Source organism: Cervus canadensis, chromosome 5 (genome assembly GCF_019320065.1).
Source record: "Cervus canadensis isolate Bull #8, Minnesota chromosome 5, ASM1932006v1, whole genome shotgun sequence".
NCBI classification, from domain to species: Eukaryota; Metazoa; Chordata; class Mammalia; order Artiodactyla; family Cervidae; genus Cervus; species Cervus canadensis.
Window position 1 is genome coordinate 56,150,975 of NC_057390.1, and position 20,526 is coordinate 56,171,500.

The 20,526-nt window shown below is 37.6% G+C and overlaps 1 long non-coding RNA gene across 1 annotated transcript; it reads right to left on the reverse strand.

Annotated features, from left to right (window-relative positions):
* Positions 1-116: 116 nt before the first annotated feature.
* On the reverse strand, positions 117-18,602 carry LOC122441804. Its single transcript, XR_006269445.1, has 4 exons — positions 18,592-18,602; positions 11,744-11,996; positions 5,910-5,915; positions 117-136 (listed from the first exon to the last, which is right to left on the reverse strand). It is a non-coding gene; the product is annotated as an uncharacterized LOC122441804 (long non-coding RNA).
* Between the last annotated feature and the right edge of the window lie 1,924 nt (positions 18,603-20,526).

The window sequence follows — 20,526 nt, forward strand, 5'->3', positions numbered from 1 at the left end:
GGATGTCATTTAGCACTTTGGTATTATTGAACCATGTGGGGCTCATCTACCATGAGTTGACTTACTCAGCAGCCATTCCTAACTACCTTGTCCTTTTCACTGAAGCTATAAAAATAAACACTCTTTTCCTACACAACTTCTAGTCAGGCATGAATTTGCAACATAGTTCTCACTGATGAGAAGTCAGAAGTCCACAAGGAATTACTTGCCTGTCTGCATGCAAAAACAAAGCTTTGAAAGGAAATTTTGTACCTTCAACCTTATTCCAGTCTGGTGCCTAGATACTTTGCAACAGAAAAGGAATCATGACCATGAGGTAGCGCTAAAGATGGCATAACAGAAGAACAGAAAGAACTTGTGTTACTCATGACATCATTGTGCCACTGTGCTAGCCCTGAACTTTATATTATGTGAGACAAACAACACACTTATTTAAGTAATTATTATAGGACGTTCAATTACTGGCTGCCAAATGCTCTCTTAATCTCTGCAGAGAGTGATTTGTCTTTATGTCTCAATAATCTTTAGAATGATGAGAATTTATATTATGTTATTTAAATTCTGGGAATTATTCCAAAGAGATAGATTTATACAAGGCCTGTATGCCCCAAAATGAATGAGTTTGAATAAGAAATTACATTATATGCAAAACTGTTTATTTCATCACTATTTATAATACTGAAAAGTAGAAAAAAATTAAATAGTAACTAGGGGTTGGAAAGCAAATTAAACAAGTGATGTTTATTTAATGAACCATTATCTAACAATAAAATTACTCTTGAAAATGAATAGAGCTTAGAGATAATTTAATATAAATAGAAAGTTAAAATTAATATTCAAAGTTGTATACAATATGATTAAATGCTTTATTAAAGAATATATAATGTTTTGTTTCAAGTTAATATGGATTAAATTGCAATTTTATCACCTGATTTTTCCCCTTAATTATGGCTACAGTAATATAAAACTTTCATGTGACTTTTAAAAAATGATGCAAAATTTCAGAAAAATGTAAAAGTATACAAAATGATACGAACTCATAACTTCAAACTGGTTCCTGTATATTCCTACACATATCTTCTTTTTCCATCCTTGATTATTTTGAGTTAACTACCAACTAGCATCATATAATTTTTCTGTAACAATATCTTGAAATAATATCTTTCAAACAATATCTTGAAAAGTTAAGAGTGCTTTTTAAAAATATGACCACCATATCTTTGTCACACCCTTATAAAAAAATTAAATAAGTTCTTAACATTATAATCAGCTATTCAATTTCTTTTCAAAACTTCATAATGATCTTATAAACATTTTCTGCTTTTTGGAATCCAAAAAACTTCCATTACCTGAAATGGTTGATGGGTCTACTTCTGCCTGCTGTTTCTTTGCAATTTACTTGATAAAGAAATTGAGACATCAGTTCAGTCAGTAGAATTTCTCAAAGTATAGATTTAGCTAATTACATCAGGTGGTACAATTTATAATGGTTCCCTGTCAAACATGAATTTAGTTCACTGTTGATAATACTGTGAATGGTCCTGCTTTTTCATGTTTTAGTGATATTATCAGTCACTGATGATCAGTGCTCAACACCACCTTTATTAGAATTTGCAGAAAGTATTTTATTTTAAATATCAACAAGAATACTTCTAAAAAGAACATTTCTATTTCTTCAGCTACTTGAATTAAATTAAGCTTTCTCAACCCAGGTGGTATGTTCAGACTGGATAATTCTGTGTAAAAGGTTGTTCTGTGCACTATAGAAGGCTTAGTAGCATCCCCGGCCTCTTCTTACTAGATGCTGTTAGCACCCTTCCCTCTGTCACTAGAGAAAAAATGCCCCCACATCATTGTCAAACTATCCTGGAGGCAAAATTGTCCCCAGCTGAGAACTAGCAGGTTATCCTAAAGGTTACACATGAAGAACAGGGTGTATTACTTCTGAGTGTTCAAGGGCTTCCCCGGTGGCTCAGATGGTAAAGCGTCTTGCTTACAATGTGCGAGACCTGGGTTCAATCCCTACGTTGGGAAGATACTCTGGAGAAAGAAATGGCGACCCACTCCAGTACTGTTGCCTGGAAAATCCCATGGACGGAAAAGCCTGGTAGGCTACAGTCCATGGGGTCGCAAAGAGTCGAACACGACTGAAAGACTTCACTTATTCAGTTTTCAAAATGGTTAGTTCTCAAGCTTTTTTTGAGAAGATATATGAGATTTTTTCCAGTATCATTATAAATTATGATTTAAAATGCATTTTATGTCTTTCATATAATGTACTTTTCCAACTTCTGCTCATGTTTTCCTATTTTTGGTCGGTTTGAGCCTCTTCACAGTTGTTTCCTAAATTTTTTTGATATATCTAGTGGCCTTGCCCTCTACTGTAACAATTAATCCAAACTAATTTTGTGCATTTCCTGATCAGGCCTGGAATTCACTATTCTTCCAAGGAGTTCTGTTTTTGTTTTTTTAAGAAAATAGAATTTAGAGAGTACATTCTGGGTGAATGTTTAGCAATTTTCCTCCTCTCTACCCAATAGATGCCAGAAGCACCTCCCCACTCAGTTTTGACAACCAAACATGTTTCCAAAATTACCAAAGTTTCCCTGGAAAACAATATCAATCCACTTTGAGCATCACTATCTTAAATACAAAAATATTTGTGTGCATAGACAACAAAATGTTGTAGTAAAATTATAGAGTTGCACAACCATCATCAAAATCTAGGTTTAGAACATTTTTATCACTCCAAAAGGATCTCTTGTTACTATACATTCCCATCTCCAGCCCCAGGAAATCACTAATCAACCTTCCGTCTTTAGAAATTTTCCACTTCAGGAAATTTTGTATAAATAAACCTGAATCCTTTCACTAAACATAATGTTTTCAGAGTTATACATTTTGTAGTATGTATCAGTACTTCATTCTTTTGTATTGCCAAATGATATTCCATTGTATGGACACATGACATTTTTAATCTTATTATTAGATTACAAGGGCTTCCCTTGTGGCTCAGCTCGTAAAGAATACACCTGCAATGCAGGAGACTTGGGTTCAATCCCTGGATTGAGAAGAACCCCTGGAGAAGGATATTGTTAGATTACAGACATCTGAATTGTATTCACTTTTTGCCTCCTGAAAATAATGCTGCTATGAACATACACACATGTGTATTGATGGGAACAATATATACGTTTATTTCTCTTGAATATATATCTAGTGGCAGAATTGCTAAATCATATGGTAAATCTGTGTTTAACTTTTTAAGACACTGACAATTTTTCCCACATTTTGTATTCTTTAACTTTGGTCTATGTGTCCAAGTCACAGTAATTTAATTTAGAAAATATATATTTTAATATCCAAAAGACTTGATCCCTCCCCTTCAATAAGGTATTTCCTGACTATTCTAACTCTATTTGTTCTGTTTAATTTCAGTTTTAAAATCGGTAACTTAATTAAGTAACATATTAAATTTATAAAGTGGGGAGGTCATTCATTTTTATGATGTTAATGTCTTGTATTCAGGAGTAAAGTACATCTTTCCATTTGCACCAAGTATTGGAATTAAACTTGTACCAAGTTAATTTCTCATTTCTTGGAAGTAAGGGGTTTAGACTTCTTTTTTAACCTTTGCCTGAATGTCTTCTGTTTTGAGAATTATACTAAATGTAGTTTCTTTTCTTCCATTACATCTTGTGACAAGCTATTTTATTATGAAAGCTATTAATTTTGTGTTGATTTTATAAATTTCTACTTTGCTCAATTATCTCATTGAAGTACATTTTTTATTGACTCTTCAGTTTTCTTGATCCACAATAATATTTCTGAAAAAAAAATAGGTTTATTTATATCTGTCTTTCCAGTTCTTATGGCTCTCTTTGCTTTCTAATTGGATTTGATAATGCCTCCAATAATATCTAGGTAGTAGTGTAGATGGGGCTTCCCAGGTGGCTCAGCAATTAAGAACCGTCCTGCCACTGCAGGAGATGTAAGAAATGCAGTTTTGATCCCTGGGTCAGGAAGATGCCCGGGAGGAGGGCAAGGCAACACACACTCCAGTATTCTTGCCTGGAGAATCCCTTGAACAGAAAAGCCTGGCAGGCTGTAGTCCATAGAGTTGCACAGAGACGGACACAACTGAAGTAACCTAGCGTGCACATGCAGTATAGATAGTGAGTATCCTTGCTTTGGGGTATGTGTGTGTGTGTGTGTGTGTTTGTGGCATTATCTAGAAAGCCTCTATAATTCTCCATTCCAGAAGACTGTGTTTTGGAGATGAGCTATCCATCAGTTTTTTTGTCATGAGGAACAATTTTCTATAGAACTAACTGAACCTAGGTTTTTGTTAGGTTTTGTTTTGTGTTCTTTAACAACTTTATTTCTTCAGTAACTGGCCTTTTTAGACTTCTCTCTTTATTGGGGATAATTTTGTCTAGTTGCTCTAATTTTTCTAAAAATGTATGCATTTCACATTGATTTTCCAAGTAATTTTTTTTTCCCCTAATCTGATGGTTACTCTACCATGGTCAATTAAAAAAAAAAAAAAAAAGAACTCTGTTTGAGCCTTCTTCACCCAAAAATTAACACACCTTTTTTTCTTTATTTGCTCCATTAAAGTGTTGCTTATTTTTATTATTTTTAAAAAATGGCTTTATTTATTACTTTTACTGTTTTATTATATTGTATTTTGCCACTGCAATATATTTACAGATAAATTCACTAAGCACACAAAATACTAAAGAATTATATTCATAGTGATTCTATAAAAGAGAATTATTGGACCTGAGATGTAACTCAAGGGAAGTTCAAATCTTGACTGTATTAAAAGCAAATTATTAATAGGAAACAGTATGAGCCCTTGCCACATGTGTTGCTTAAGACTAAAATTAATCAATTCTCATTCCATTTAAAGATGAATGTTAGAGTATTTCAAAGGTGAAAGTCCTAGATGCCTAATGTACTTGGTTAGTTTTTGCTAAATTCACATTGAAAAGATACTCTTTTAAAACATCAACCCAGGAGTTCTGTTACTTTCTGTGTAGCATTCATAAATGGAAGTGAAAGAATTATGTTTTAGAAATCTTTAAATTCTGAACATAATCCCTGGACAATCCCCATCACTGCTTCCGTGTCCCTGGTAAAAGTCCCAGCCTTGGCTCTAGGCACTAACGGTGAATAAGAGCAAACTTGTCACGAGCAACTTCATTCAAGAACCCGTGCTATATACAAAGGCAGCCAGCTGTCCCTACAGCTAAGAAGAGAGTTGCTGAGTGGGGCAAACTGCTTTTACCATTTTTGAATTAAACCTTAAATGAAAGCAAAGAATCCATATCTTTACACTCAGGCACATACATGTGAAAAGTAACAATTTAATATAATTATTTTAAAGGTTAATCAAAATTTGAAGCAAACCCACTGTGGACTAACATTTTGGAAACCAAGAGAAGTGCAGTGACAATGCCGGGAACCCAAACTTGAGGAGGAACCCACAAGTGAGAGGAACAGTGCCTGTGGAGCACCAGACACCTCTGATGTCACCGTGCATCTTCCCTCAGTGGCCCAGTTCATTTGAAGGTGTCTCTGCTAATGTTTGATGCTGGTTGAAAAATTGCTGATTTGGGCTCAACTGTAAAATTCATATGCACGGCTGCCCTATAACTATGGAACCACCTTCATTCTGTCATACAAGGGCATCTCAGTCCAAGTACGACTGACTTTTAGGCTCATGTAATTCTTCGGTGTGTTTCGTGCGTTGAATGCTGTTTAACAACAGCCCTAGCATCTACCCACTGTTGCCATGTGTTAGTCTCTAAGTCATGTCCGACTCTTTGTGACTGCCTGGACTGTAGCCTGCCAGGCTCCTCTATCCATGGATTTCTCTAGGCAAGAATATTGGAATGGGCCACCGTTCTCTTCTCCAGGGGATCTTCCCAACCCACAGATCAAACCTGGGTCTTCTGCATTGCAGGCATATTCAATGCCAGTAACACCTCTCCCTCATTTGTGACAACCAACAATGTTTCCAGACATTACCAAATGTTCGCTTATAGGAGACAGGGCAACAGAACAAACTACTGCATGATAGTTTACTGACCACATTCCTTCTGTGACTGATCATATTTTACTATTTTATTGGACATGTGTGGGAGAAAAAACCTGGATAACTGTGATTCATCCTTGGTTTCCTGTTTTGGTTTTTAATTTCATGTTTTAAATTTACATTTACATTTAAATTAAATTAAATTAATTAAATTTACATTTAATTTACATTTAAATTCACAAATGAGGGAGAGGTGTTACTGGCATTTACATCCCCCTGGTGGCTCAGAGGTTAAAAAGCGTCTGCCTGGAATGCGGAAGACCCAGGCTCCATCCGATCCCTGAGTTGGGAAGATCCCCTGGAGAAGGAAATGGCAACCCACTCCAGTACTCTTGCCTGGAGAATCCCATGGAGGGAGGAGCCTGGTAGGCTACAGTCCATGGGGTTGCAAAGAGTCGGACATGACTGAGAGACTTCACTTTAAATTTACATTTTTTTTTATTCTTAAGCTTACCAATATTTGTTCTATAAAGTTCATAATGGACATTGGGGGAAATTTGTATATTCATAAAAATTAATAAGAGATCCCAAACAAAATATAACATGTCAAAATATGGGATTTTTTGTCAACTAGGCATTATTAATTTTGGGCTGAGATGTTTCTAATCACAGCATAGACAGTAATACAGAACAAACAACTAAACAAGTTCATGGAACAAATAATTTTTTGTTTCCTCTACACAAAGTATACTAAGTACTCAGTAAATAAAGTGGACTAAAAATAGAAAATATGTCATGCTTTCATGGAACTTACTATGTAACTGGACGAGATAAATAATAAACATGAAAAGTAAGTGAACATCAGAATGCTGGGATCCTAGAGCCACTTTAAGAGTCTTTTGGCCTAGTAAGTAAATTAAGTGGTATAATGGAAGCTGGTACAAATAAAGCAGGGCAGGAGATAAAGAGTACATCTATGAAGATGTGTCTAAACTGAAACAGGATAGTACAGACATATCTAACAATCTGATTGTGTGCAAAGTCATGTGTATGACTTAGAGAAAGACATCTGTGCTCTGGAAGAGCCAGTTCAAAGACTGGAGGCAGGCACATACCTGTCATGGGATAGGAATCATGTGGTTGAGACAGATGCAAGAAAAAGATAAAGTCAGAGAGACCTTGAGTAGGGCACTGGCTTGGGCAGGGCCAAAGAGTCGTAGGAGGACTTTGTATCTTTCTCTGCACACGACTGGCAATCACTGGAAACTTTTGAGCAGAGAATACTTAGTGATGTTAGGAAAACAAGGGTCTTACTTCAACTTCTTTTTATCAAAATAAGCTAAAAACATGCTACAGTGATCAAACAGAAATTTTCTTAGATATGAGCAATAATCGTTGTCTAACCTGATCAAAGCTTTCTGCGTGTTTTAATATTTAAACATAGCATTTTTCTTAATGTACAAAATCATAAAAAGTTTGCACAAAAATATGTCAATCAACCAGATTAAGTCACATATTTCAGTGTGATTTAAATTATTTAAAACAAAAATCATTAGGTATACTATATCCAACAATGCTATTGTCCCTACCTCACAAAAGCAGTTTGGAGAACTCCATAAATCCACATTGCTTACGTTTTTAATAAACAGCCAAATATTCTTAGAGCCTAAACTAAGAGACTTTTGACACAGGAATAGCTGGAATGGAGGTGCTATGTACCTCTTCTTAATGCCTAAGGGCTTTTCCACTGCAAGTCCATGTTTGCTTCCTTTAGATGCCATCCTATGCCATTAAACTAATTTGTAGGCGTGAGCTATCTAACTGAGATTGTGTTCTTCATTTGATCCTCTCTCTCCTTCTGGAAGTTTTATAATCCAAAAAGTAGAGTGATATATTTTTCTTCTTTTATAAGCTTTAGTTTTACTTTACAGTTTTTAAAAAAAACTTGCTCAGTTGTCTTAGATTAAGCCTCCATAACAAAATACCATACACTGGGTGGCTTAAACAACAGAAATTAATATTCTTACAGTTCTGGAGAATAGACATCCAAGATCAGGATACCAGCATGATTCAGTTCCATCAGGGATCAATATCAGGTGAGGGCTCTCTTCTTGTGTTATAGATGGCAATCATAGTGGAAAGAGAGATCTTTTATTCTTCTTGTAAGGTTACTAATTATTGTATTTGGAGCCCATTTAACCTTAGTGACCTTTTTGAAAAGCTCTATTTCTGAATTCAGTCTCAGTGAGGGTTAAAACATAAACATACCAATTTGGGGTCAGCACAGTTCAGTCCATAGCAGTAATGTTCAATAATTATCCTTATTGGTATTCTAGACCATTAATTTTATTTCAAAATTATCTATTCTGCTATCATTCTCCTTTGGTTTTTCAAATTATATATTGTGTTATACATGTGTGTACAGATGACATATATGGGAAATCTCATGGCAAGAGTACTGGAATGGGTTGCCATTTCCTTCTCCAACTGTACACAGTACATATATGTATATTGTAGAAATGATATGTATGTGTATACACAGAGACATGACAGCAACTAAACAATTGTGCACAATATATCTACATGCATATATACATATAGACATGTGTGTATATTTCCCAGATAGTTCTTTTGTAATACACTTCTTGCATTCTCTTAAAAATTTGAAATATAGATATTTTTTTTCCTTTGGGGCTAAAATTCTCTCCTGTTAAACCTCCTTCAGAGAAAATAACCTATGGAAATTTTGTCAGGTTGATCTCTATTTTTCAAATAAATGAATCCCTTAAATAAGGAGTTAATTCCTTTTGTCTACTTATACTATCCCATTCACATTAGAGTGGGGGGGCTTCCCAGGTGATTCAGTGGTAAAATATCCATCTGCCAGTGCAGGAGATGTAAGAGATGCCAGTTCAATCCCTGGGTCAGGAAGATCCCCATGAAGTAGGAAATGGCAACCCACTCCAGTATTCTTGCCTGGAGAATCCAATGGACAGAGGAGCCTTGCAGGCTACATTTCATGGGGTTGCAAAGAGTCAGACAGAACTGAGTGTGTGCATGCACACACACATACCTTCACAATAGACCGTTGCTCAGCATGAGTGGATGTTTATTTTTAACTTCTGAGAGTAGTTAATGACAACTAAGAAGTTGTCATTCATGCAGGAGTACACAGAAACCTTTCTGTGGGCTGAAAGTAAATGGGCTTCAGAACTGTCTTCTCTTGAGAAATAAGGGGAGGCTCCTGGTTCTTAGACTTGCCAAGAAAAAGTAGGTCTTTTTCAGATGCATGATAGAGAAATAATTCTACTTTTTATGTAGAGCCCTATCAGATTTCCCTGGTAGTTCAGTTGCTAAAAAATTCACCTGCAGTGCTGGAGACCCTGGTTCCATTCCTGGGTTGGGAAGATCCACTGGAGAAGGGATAGGCTACCCACTTCAGTATTCTTGGGCTTCCCTTGTGGGTCGGCTGGTAAAGAATGTGCCTGCAACTTGGGAGACCTGGGTTTGATCCCAGTGGAAAGAATACCCGTTCCAATATTCTGGTCTGGAGAATTCCATGGCCAACCCATGGGGTCACAAAGAGTCAGACATGACTGAGTGACTTTCACTTAAAGGGTAGCCAGGAAGGCAAGATCAGCAATAGTTCCCCATATGTTAGCACAACATCTATATAGATGCAATTCACCCCCTAATGTTGAAGGGATATTTGGCCCTCCAACCTGGGCCAGTTGGTGCTCAGCAGATAACATTTTACCAGCTCACACACACAAGGACACCTCAGTGTCAAGAATTCTTGTGTGTAGTAATCCATCAGACCCGATTCCGCCACGTCTCTGATCCCTCCTACCAGCATCTTCTATTTGGATATAGCAGAGTAGATACTATGTCCTCCTGGGCCTGTTTTTCTCTGCAGAAGTCAAAGCCCCTACCCTCTCTTTGACTTTACTTCCTTGATTCTGTTCTGAGGGTCAGAGTCTAACTCAATTTTTAAAAATATGTTTCACACATCTTGTGTTCCTGTTTCATTATCTTAAAAAGAGAGAGTTTAACAATTTAATGTATGTTAATTGAGTAGTTATTTGCTGTCTTGTTGGTGTTTATACAATTCTGTTCAAGGTATAATTGGATAAATAGTGGAATTGAAAGAGACTTCCTGACCTTCATGAGTCTATTATATACTTACAAGTTCAGGCATGATTATATAAACAGAGATAATTAAAATAAGCCTGGGATAACCTCTTTCTGACTTTGATATAAAGTTCTGTGGAAATACAAAATAGCAGTGGTCAGAATGAATTTAGATTTCAACAGGAGATTTATTGGAAAAGATGCCTTGAAGCAGTTTTAAAGGAAGTCAGGGGTGTGAGTGGGTGGAAATTGCTATGTAGCTTATGTCAAGAATAGGCAAAAGTGAAAATAAATGAAAGGGCAAGGATGATTAGAACATTTTCAAGAGCCAAATTCACATATAGCTTGGTTTATACTATTGAAAAAATGTTCAATTTATTTTAGCATATATATTTTTTTCATTTAGTAAATACAATTTTCTTTTAACAAAATACATTTCAAACTTCATAACTGTTAAATGATTGACTTAGTGATAATCATCAGGTATCTCTAATATAATTAGTATCGTGGGAAAATGGTATATCCTTGCATCTTTTTCTCTGATTTCACCAGTTGTCAGAAGAGATAAGGTACAAGAATAAGAATTTTTACCTCTTCTCCGGTCTGAATTCAGATAAAATCTGAATGAGTCTTAGGGAGGAAGGATTCCTTAGCAATTTACCATAGAATCATGACAGGAAATACTCTAAAACAAGAAGTCGTGCAAAGGACATCTTTTGAAAGAATGGCAGCCAAGGATTTTAGTGGATGCTTGATGGCAATTACTACTGTTACTGTTCGGTGGATAATTTGTGTCTGACTTCTCAACCAGATGGACTGCAGTTCACTAGGCTTCCCTGTCCTTCGCCATCTCCCAGAGCTTGCTGACACTTATGTCTAATGAGTCAGTGATGTCATCCATCCTCTGTTGTCCCTTCTCCACTTGCCTGCAATCTTTCCCAGCATCAGGGTCTTTTCCAATGAGTCGGCTCTTCACATCAGGTGGTCAAAGTATTGGAGCTTCAGCTTCAGCATCAGTCCTTCCAATGAATATACAAGACCGATTTCTTTTACGATTGACTGGTTTGAATTCCTTGCAGTCAAGGGACTCTCAGGAATCTTCTCCAACACAGTTCAAAAGCATCAGTTCTTTGCAGCTCAGCCACCTGTGTGCTCCAACTCTCACACTCATAAATGACTACTGGAAAAATCATAGCTTTGACTGTATGGACCTTTGTTGGCAAAATAATGACCCTGCTTTTTAATATGCTTTTTAATATGTCAAGGTGTGTCATAGCTTTTCTTCCAAGGATCAAGTGTCTTTTAATTTCATGACTGCAGTCACCATCTGCAGTGATTTTGGAGCCCCCAAAATAAGTCTGTCACTGTTTCCATTGTTTCCCTATCTTCTTTCAATGAAGTGATGAGACCAGATGCCATTATCTATGTTTTTCTGAATGTTGAGTTTTAAGCCAGCTTTTTCACTCTCCTCTTTCACCTTCTTCAAGAGGGTCTTTAGTTTCTCTTCACTTTCTGCAATAACAGTGGTGTATTCTGCATATCTGAGGTTATTGATATTTCTCCCTTCACTCTTGTTTGGAGGTTCTAGCAGGGGAGCGCAGCTACTCGTATACCCTTGACCGAAGACCAGTCCTCCTCTATCGGGGATGGTCGTCCTCTTCGACCGAGCGCGCAGCTTCGGGAGGGACGCACATGGAGCAGTGAGGGAGGAAGGGGACACCCGCCTAGCCAGCCAGATCAGCCGAATCAACCCTGGCGATCAATGGGGTGACAGATGTCGCAACCAGATCGCCCTCACATCCTCCCTTCACTCTTGATTCCACTTCGTGCTTCATCAAGCCTGGCATTTGTCATGATTTACTCTGCATATAAGTTAAATAAGCAGAGTGACAGTCTACAGCCTTGATATACTTCTTTCCCAATTTGGAACTAGTTTGTTGTTCCATGTCCAGCTCCAACTGTTGCTTCTTGACCTGCATACAATTGTCGCTGGAGGCAGGTAAGGTGGTCTGGTGCCCATCTCGAGAAGAATTTTCCATACTTTGTTGTGATCCACACTCAAAAGTGGTAGTGTAGTCAATGAAGCAGAAGTAGATGCTTATTTCTGGAATTCTCTTGCTTTTTCTATGATCCAATGGATGTTGGCAATTTGATCTCTGGTTCCTCTGCCTTTTCTAAATGCAGCTTGAATATCTGGAAGTTCTCAGTTCATGTACTATTGAAGCCTAAGTTGGAGAATTTTGAGCACTATTATGCTAGTGCATGAAATGAGTGCAATCGTGAGTTAGTTTGAACATTGTTTGCAATTGCGCTTCTTTGGGATTGGGATGAAAACTGACCCTTTCCAGTCCTGTGGCTTCTGCTGAGTTTTCCAAATTTGCAGGCATATCGAGTACAGCACTTTCACAGCATCACATTTTAGGATATGAAATAGCTCAGCTGGAATTCCATCACCTCTACTAGCTTCGATCCCAGTAATGCTTCCTAAGGCCCTCTTGACTTCGCACTCCAGGTTGTCTAACTCTAGGTGAGTGATCACACCATCATGGTTATCTGGGTCATTAAAATCTCTTGTGTATAGTTCTTTTGTGTTTTCTTGTCAGTTCTTCTTAATATCTTCTGCTTCTGTTATGTCTGTACTGTTTCTATCCTTTATTGTGCTCATCTTTGTGTGAAATATTCCCTTGGCATCTCTGATTTTCCTGAAGATTTCTCTAGCCATTCCCATTCTATAGTTTTCCTCTATTTCTTTGCATTAATCACTGAGGAAGGCTTTCTTATCTCTCCTTGCTATTCTCTGGAGCTCTGTATTCAGATGGGTATATCTTTCTTCTCCTTGGCCTTTTGTTTCTCTTTAGTCAACTATTTGTAAGGCCTCCTACAACCATTTTGCCTTTTTGTGTTTCTTTTTCCTGTGGATGCTTTTGATTACCACCTCCTGTACAGTGTTATGAACCTCTGCCCATAGTTCTTCAGGAACCTGTATATCAGATCTAATCCCTTGTATCTATTTGTCACTTCCACTGTATAATTGTAAGGGATTTGATTTAGGTCATATCTGAATTACCTAGTTTTTTTCCCCTACTTTAATCAATTTAAGTCAGAATTATGCAATAAGGAGTTCATGATCTGAGTCACAGTCAGTTCCCAGTCCTGTTTTTGCTGACTGTATAGAGTTTCTCCATCTTTGGCTACAAAGAATATAATCAATCTGGTTTCAGTATTGGCCATCTTGTGATGTCCACGTGTAGAGTCATCTTTTGTGTTGTTGGAAGAGGGTGTTTGCTATGACCGGGGCTTTCTCTTGGCCAATATCTGTTAGCCTTGGCTCTGCTTCATTTTGTACCTGGTACTCCAGGTATCTCTTGACTTCCTACTTTTCCATTCCAGTCCCCTATGATGAGAAAGACATCTTTTTTTGGTGTTAGTGCAAGAAGGTCATGTAGATCTTCATAGAACTGTTCAGCTTCAGCTTCTTTGGCATTAGTGGTTGGGGCATAGACTTAGATTACTATGATACTGAATGGTTTGCCTTGGAAACTAACCAAGATCACTCTTCATTATTAAGATTGCACCCAAGTACTGCATTTTGGATGCAACAACTCAAATACAGTGGTTCCTAAATTAAATTCACCCATTCCTGTCCATTGCCTAAAATGTCAATGTTCACTCTTGCCCTCTCCTATTTGACCACTTTCAATTTACCTTGATTCGTGGACCTAACATTCCAGGTTCCTATACAATATTGTTCTCTACAGCACTGGACTTTACTTTTGCCACCAGACACATCCACACCTAGGAGTTGTTTCCACTTTGGCTCAGCCTCTTCATTCCTTCTGGAGCTATTTCTCTTCTCTCCAATAACATATTGGGCACCTATTGACCTGGGTACTTCTTCTTCCAGTGTCATATCTTTTTGCCTTTTCATACTATTCATGGGCTTCTCAAGGCAATAATGCTGAAGTGGTTTTCCATTTCCTTCTCCAGTGGACCATGTTTTTTCAGAACTCTCCACCATGACCCATCTGTCTTGGGTGGCCCTACAGGGAATGTGAGAGTTGGACTATAAAGAAAGCTGAGCACTGAAGAATTGATGTTTTTGAACTGTGGTGTTGGAGAAGACTCTTGAGAGTCCTATGGACTGCAAGAGATCAAACACATCCATCCTAAAGGAAATCAGTCCTGAATGTTTATTGGAAGGACTGATGCTGAAGCTGGAACTCCCATACTTTGGCCACCTGATGGGAAGAGCTGACCTATTTGAAAAGACCCTGAGGCTGGGAAAGATTGAAGGCGAGAGGAGAAGGGGACAACAGAGGATGAGATGGTTGGATGGCATCACCGGCTCAATGGACATGAGTTTGAGTAATCTCTGCAGGGAGGCCTGGCATGCTGCAGTCCATGGGGTCGCAAAGAGTCAGACACGACTGAGTGACTGAACTGAACTGAACTGAATGAGTCATGGCTCATAGTTTCATTGAGTCAGACAGAGCTGTGATCTACATGAGAAGTTTGGCTAGTTTCTTGTGATTGTGGTTTTCATTCTGCCTTCCTTCTGATGGGTGAGGATAAGAGGTTTGTGGAAGCTTCCTGATGGGAGGGATTTGCTGTGGCATAAACAAGGTCTTGCTCTGGTGAGCAGGGCCATGCTCACTAAATCTTTACTTCAATTATCTGCTGATGGGTGGGGCTGTGTTCCCTCCCTGTTGTTTGGCCTGAGGCCAATCTGTGGTAGGAGTAATCCCAGCACACCACTGCTCCCAGGACTGTTGTATTCAATGCCCCTGACTATAGACCCATGCCTCCACTGGAGACTCCTATAGACTCTAGAGAAGTCTGGCTCAGGCTCTTTTGGGGTCACCTCTCCTTTCTCCTGGGTCCTAGTGTGCACAAGGTTTTGTTTGTGCCCTCCAAGAGTCAGTTTCCCCAGTCCTGTGGAAGTCCTGTAATCAAGTCCTTTGGCCTTCAAATTCCCTGGGGGTTCTCAGTCCCTTTGCCAGGTCCTCAGGTTGGGAACCTGTTGTGGGAATCTATTGTGGGCCTAGAACTTTTGCAAAATTGCAAGTACTTCTTTGTTGTAATTGTTCTCCCATTTGTGGGTCGTCTGCTCAGCCTATGGTCACCTTTATGGCATCGTCTTCCAAGAGGACTTATACCACACATTGTACCTCCCAGGTCTGCTGCATCCAGAGCCCCTGTCCCCATGGCAGGTGACTGATGACCCGTGCCTCTGCAGGAGACACTCACACACTCAAAGGCAGGTCTGGCTCTGTCTCTTGTGGGAGTCACTGCTCCTTTCCCTGGGTCCTGGTGCCCACAGAGTTTTGGGGGGCCCTCTGTGCATCTTTGACAGGTATAAGGTTTTATTCTAAACAGGATTTCACCCATCCTACCATCTTGCTGGGGCTTCCCCTTTACCCTTGGATTCAGGGTATCGTTTTTTGGTGGGATCCAACATTCTCCTATTGATGGTTGTTCAGCAGTTAGTTGCAAATTTGTGTTCCCACCGGAGAAGATGAGTGCACATTCTGCTACTCTGCCATCTTGGATACTATCTCCTGGTTTGTGTGTGTGTGTTCAGTCATGTCTGACTCTTTGTGACCCCTTGAACTTTAGTCCACTAGGCTCCTCTGTCCATGGAATTTTCCAGGCAAGAATACCAGAATGGGTCGCCATTTCCTGCTCTAAGGGATCTTTCCAACTCAGGGACCAAACCTGTGACTCTTGCTTCCCCTGTGTTGGCAGGTAGATTCTTCTCCATTGTGCCACCTAGGAAGCCCCCCATCTTCTAGAGTTTCCTCAAATGTCCTTTAAGTCAGTGAGGCTACCTAGCCATCTCATCCTCTGCTGCCCCCTTGTCCTTTTGCTTTTAATCTTTCTCAACAACAGGGTGTTTTCCAGTGATTTGGCTCTTCACATCAAGTGGCCAAAGTATTAGAGCTTCAGCCTCAGCAACAGTCCTTCCAATGAATGTTCAGGGTTGATTTCCTTTAGGATCAATTGATGGAAATTAATTTTGTCTAATACGTTTGGACTGTTGATGACTTTTTCCAGTAAATCATGACCAGGGAAAAACCCAATGATAAGTACAATGGATTTCCATGATCCTCATTGCTGCTGACTTGGAAACTCTGTGTGTTCTTAGCATTTCTTGTCCCTCAAAGTTGTGAAATTAAAAAAAAAAAAAAAAAAAACTGAGTAAGCCATAGAAATGCAGTTTTAAAAACTGAGGTCTGAAGGTGGTTCTATTTAGGATATAGACTTCTTACTTGAGTCTCTCATCTACTTTTAATAAAATATGAGCCACAGAGTGAGCCTGTGAAATGCACATAAAGAATTCTGAGTAAGAACATCCCAAACTTCAATCATATTATTTCAAAGAGTTCTATTGTTTGTGTTTCATTCTAAAGTGAAAACTTAAGAAAATACTTTAAAATACTTATTTCTCAGTTAAACAAACAACAGTGTAGTAATTCTGGCACTCAAATGTTTGTAAGGCAAATTTTTTTTTTTTAATTAAAATATGCCAGAAATAAGTTACAGAAAGACAAATAATGTATATTATTGCTTATATGTGGAATAAAAAAAAACATATATAGCAAAACAGAAACAGACTCATAGATTTACAGAATAAACTAGTAGTTACCATTGAGAACAGGGAAGGGGGAAGGGCAAAGTAGAGGTAGGGGAGTAAAAGGACAAACTACTACATAGGTACTATGCATAAAATAAATAATTTATACTATGTATGAAATAAATAATCTGCAAGATTTCCAGATGGTGCTAGTGGTAAAGAACATGTCTGTCAATGCCAAAGACATAAGAGACATGGGTTCAATTCCTGGGTTGGGAAGATCCCCTAGAGGAGGGCATGGCAACCCACTCCAGTATTCTTGTCTGGAGAATCCTATGGAAAGAGGATCCTGGTGGGCTACAGTTCATGGGGTTGCAGAGTCGGACACAACTGAAGTGACTTGGCACACAAGTATGCACAAGAATACATTGTATAGCACAGGGAATGTAGTTTATATTTTACAGTAATTTTAAATAAATTATAATCTACAAAAATTGAACTACTACATTGTATACCTGACCCACCTCTTGAGAACTTATATGCAGGTCAGGAAGCAACAGTTAGAACTGGAGATGGACCAACAGACTGGTTCCAAATAGGAAAAGGAGTACGTCAAGGCTGTATATTGTCACCCTGCTTATTTAACTTATATGCAGAGTACATCATGAGAAATGCTGGGCTGGAAGAAACACAAGCTGGTATCAAGATTGCCGGGAGAAATATCAATAACCTCAGATATGCAGATGACACCACCCTTATGGCAAAAGTGATGAGGAACCAAAAAGCCTCTTGATGAAAGTGAAAGAGGAGAGTGAAAAAGTTGGCTTAAAGCTCAACATTCAGAAAACTAAGATCATGGTATCTGGCCTTACCACTTCATGGCAAATAGATGGGGGAACAGTGGAAGCAATGTCAGACTTTATTTTTGGGGGCCCCAAAATCACTGCAGATGGTGATTGCAGCCATGAAATTAAAAGACGCTTACTCCTTGGAAGGAAAGTTATGACCAACCTAGATAGTGTATTAAAAAGCAGAGACATTACTTTGCCAACAAAGGTCCATCTAGTCAAGGCTATGGTTTTTGCAGTGGTCATGTATGGATGTGAGAGTTGGACAGTGAAGAAAGCTGAGTGCTGAAAAATTGATGCTTTTGAACTGTGGTGTTGGAGAAGACTTTTGAGAGTCCCTTGGACTGCAAGGACCTCCAACCAGTCCATCCTAAAGGAGATCAGTCCTGGGTGTTCATTGGAAGGACTGATGCTGAAGCTGAAACTCCAATACTTCGGCCATCTTATGCAAAGAGTTGACTCACAGGAAAAGACCCTGAGACTGGGAGGGATTGGGGGCAGGAGGAGAAGGGGACGACAGAGGATGAGATGGTTGAATGGCATCACCAACTCAATGGACATGAGTTTGAGCAGATTCCGGGAGTTGGTGATGGACAGGGAGGCCTGGCGTGCTGCGATTCATGGGGTTGCAAAGAGTCGGACACAACTGAGCAACTGAACTGAACTGAACTGATACCTGAAATTAATATAATATTATAAATGTAAAGTAAATGCAAAAGCATGTATTGCAAGATTAAGTTATTGCTATGTGATTTCTCAAAATAGTTAATTTCTTAACATGTTTTCAAATTCTTTGCCCACTGATTAAAAGACATCTGTTTATAGAGACATCTTAGAGAGCAAAAACATATTTAGCAGGCAATTTGCAAAAGGAAATTTAATATAAATACTTTTTTTAAGAAAAGTAAAATTTTATGAAATACTGAAGATTTAAAAATTAATTTGCATTGATTTTAGAAAATATTTTTGATTCTGCCTTTCAAGAAATATAAAACATTTCGTTTGGGAGGGAAGGACTTTTTTTTTTAACCACACATTTAAAATAATTTATTATCCAAAAGAAAGCACATCTGATGTTAGTTACTATCACGCTTTCCTGAAAGCTCTGGATTCTGTTTTAGTGTGTGATGCTCCACTTGTCCTTATAAAACATTACCATAGAGTAAAAATAATCAGAAATGCATTTTCATTGTGCTTGCATTGTGTTGACTACATGTAAAATAAATACTACAGGCTTCTCACTTTTAAATTTTCTTTTATTGTGGCAAAATCACATAATATGAAACATACTATTTTAACATATTTAACTGTGCAGTTCAGTGCCACTAAGTACATTCATATTGTTGTGTGACTCTCACTATCATTCATATACTGAATTTTCCACCTTCCTAAACAGAAACTCTGTTCCCACTAAACACCAACTTGCCACTCCTTCTCCCCAACTCCTCCATTCTTAGGCCCCTGGCATCTACCAATGTATTTTCTGAGTCTATGAATCCAACGATTCTAGGTGACTCATACAAGTGAAATCAAACAGTATTTGTTGCACCTAATGGATATTGGAAAGCGATTTTAAGGTTAAGTTTAATTTAACATATGCCTTACAAACACATTGCATCCTTTAAAAAGAAAAAGCTATTTTTAATGTAAAAGTGTAGGGAAATCTACACACAAAATAAATGTCTGACTGATAAAAGTTATGACTAAAGGGAAAAAGTAGATATTGTAGGTTTGCTATTTTTGTTCACTGATCTATCTGTAGCATCTACATTACCAGAGAAGGTACTCAAAAATTACTTGCTGAATGAACGCATGACTGAGAATACCATGATCATTTCTGTTTATTATTAAATTATTAAATAAAGAGGTCTAATAGTTTAAAAAACTTATATGTTAAGGCTTTTGATGTTTTTAAATAACTAGATCTAATGAAAAATGAAATATTATAGTATTTTAATATCTCATTATTTCAGAGTTTAATTTATTTAGTTATCTTTGTATCTCTCTCTCTCTCTTTTTTTTTTTTTTTAACTCAGTTCCTTTAGTTTTCATTCCAGAAAGTTCTTTTTACTAAACCTGGGGAGTCTAGTTCTAAGTTATAGTTTTATTTGGAAGTGGTATGTTTTTACTAAGATTCCATTAATAAATTTCCATAGTAAGAAAAATCTTTTGATGGTAGTAATTTTTCATGTGTTCATTTTAACAGAAGTTCAGAAAAGTATAAATTTTTTATTTTTGAGAATCAAATTGTAGCCATTTCAATGTTTTTACAATGATAAGCCTTGTAAAATGTGAGCTATATTTGTGAACAAAACAAAGGCATTCATTCAGTAGCAACCCATAAAAACAAATGTTTGTCTGCATACCCTGCATATATTTATTTCAGAAAAAAAAATCTAGATGGGCTGAATAAATCTGTGACTACAGGATAATATTAGTTACTAAAATCCAAAAAGTATGATAACATCAGCTTTGCTCATTTGTAGGACCATCATAAGCTTACAAATTTTATGGAGGTGAATTATTTATCAGCTGTTAACTATTCATCATGAATTTTGCAGTCATGATTTGAAAGTTCTCAAGATTTAGAGGAGAAAATGAAGGAAATATTATCCTTTTGTAATAAAGCATGTTGGAAAAATGGACTCAATGCACAAAGGGAAAAGCACAAACCATGTTTTATTTTAAAGAAAAAATAGATGTGATATGGACTATGGAGAGAAAATATTTGTATATTCTCATAATACACCTTGATTCTAAAGTATAAATCAAAAGAAATATTAGCCAATTATATATTTTTCCTATAGAGGATTTCAAGCTTCCCAGGTGTCTTTGTGGGAAAAAATCTGCCTGCCAATGCAAAAGACTCAGAATACACAGGTTAGATCCCCGGATCAGGAAGATCCCCTGGAGGAGAAAATGGAAACCCA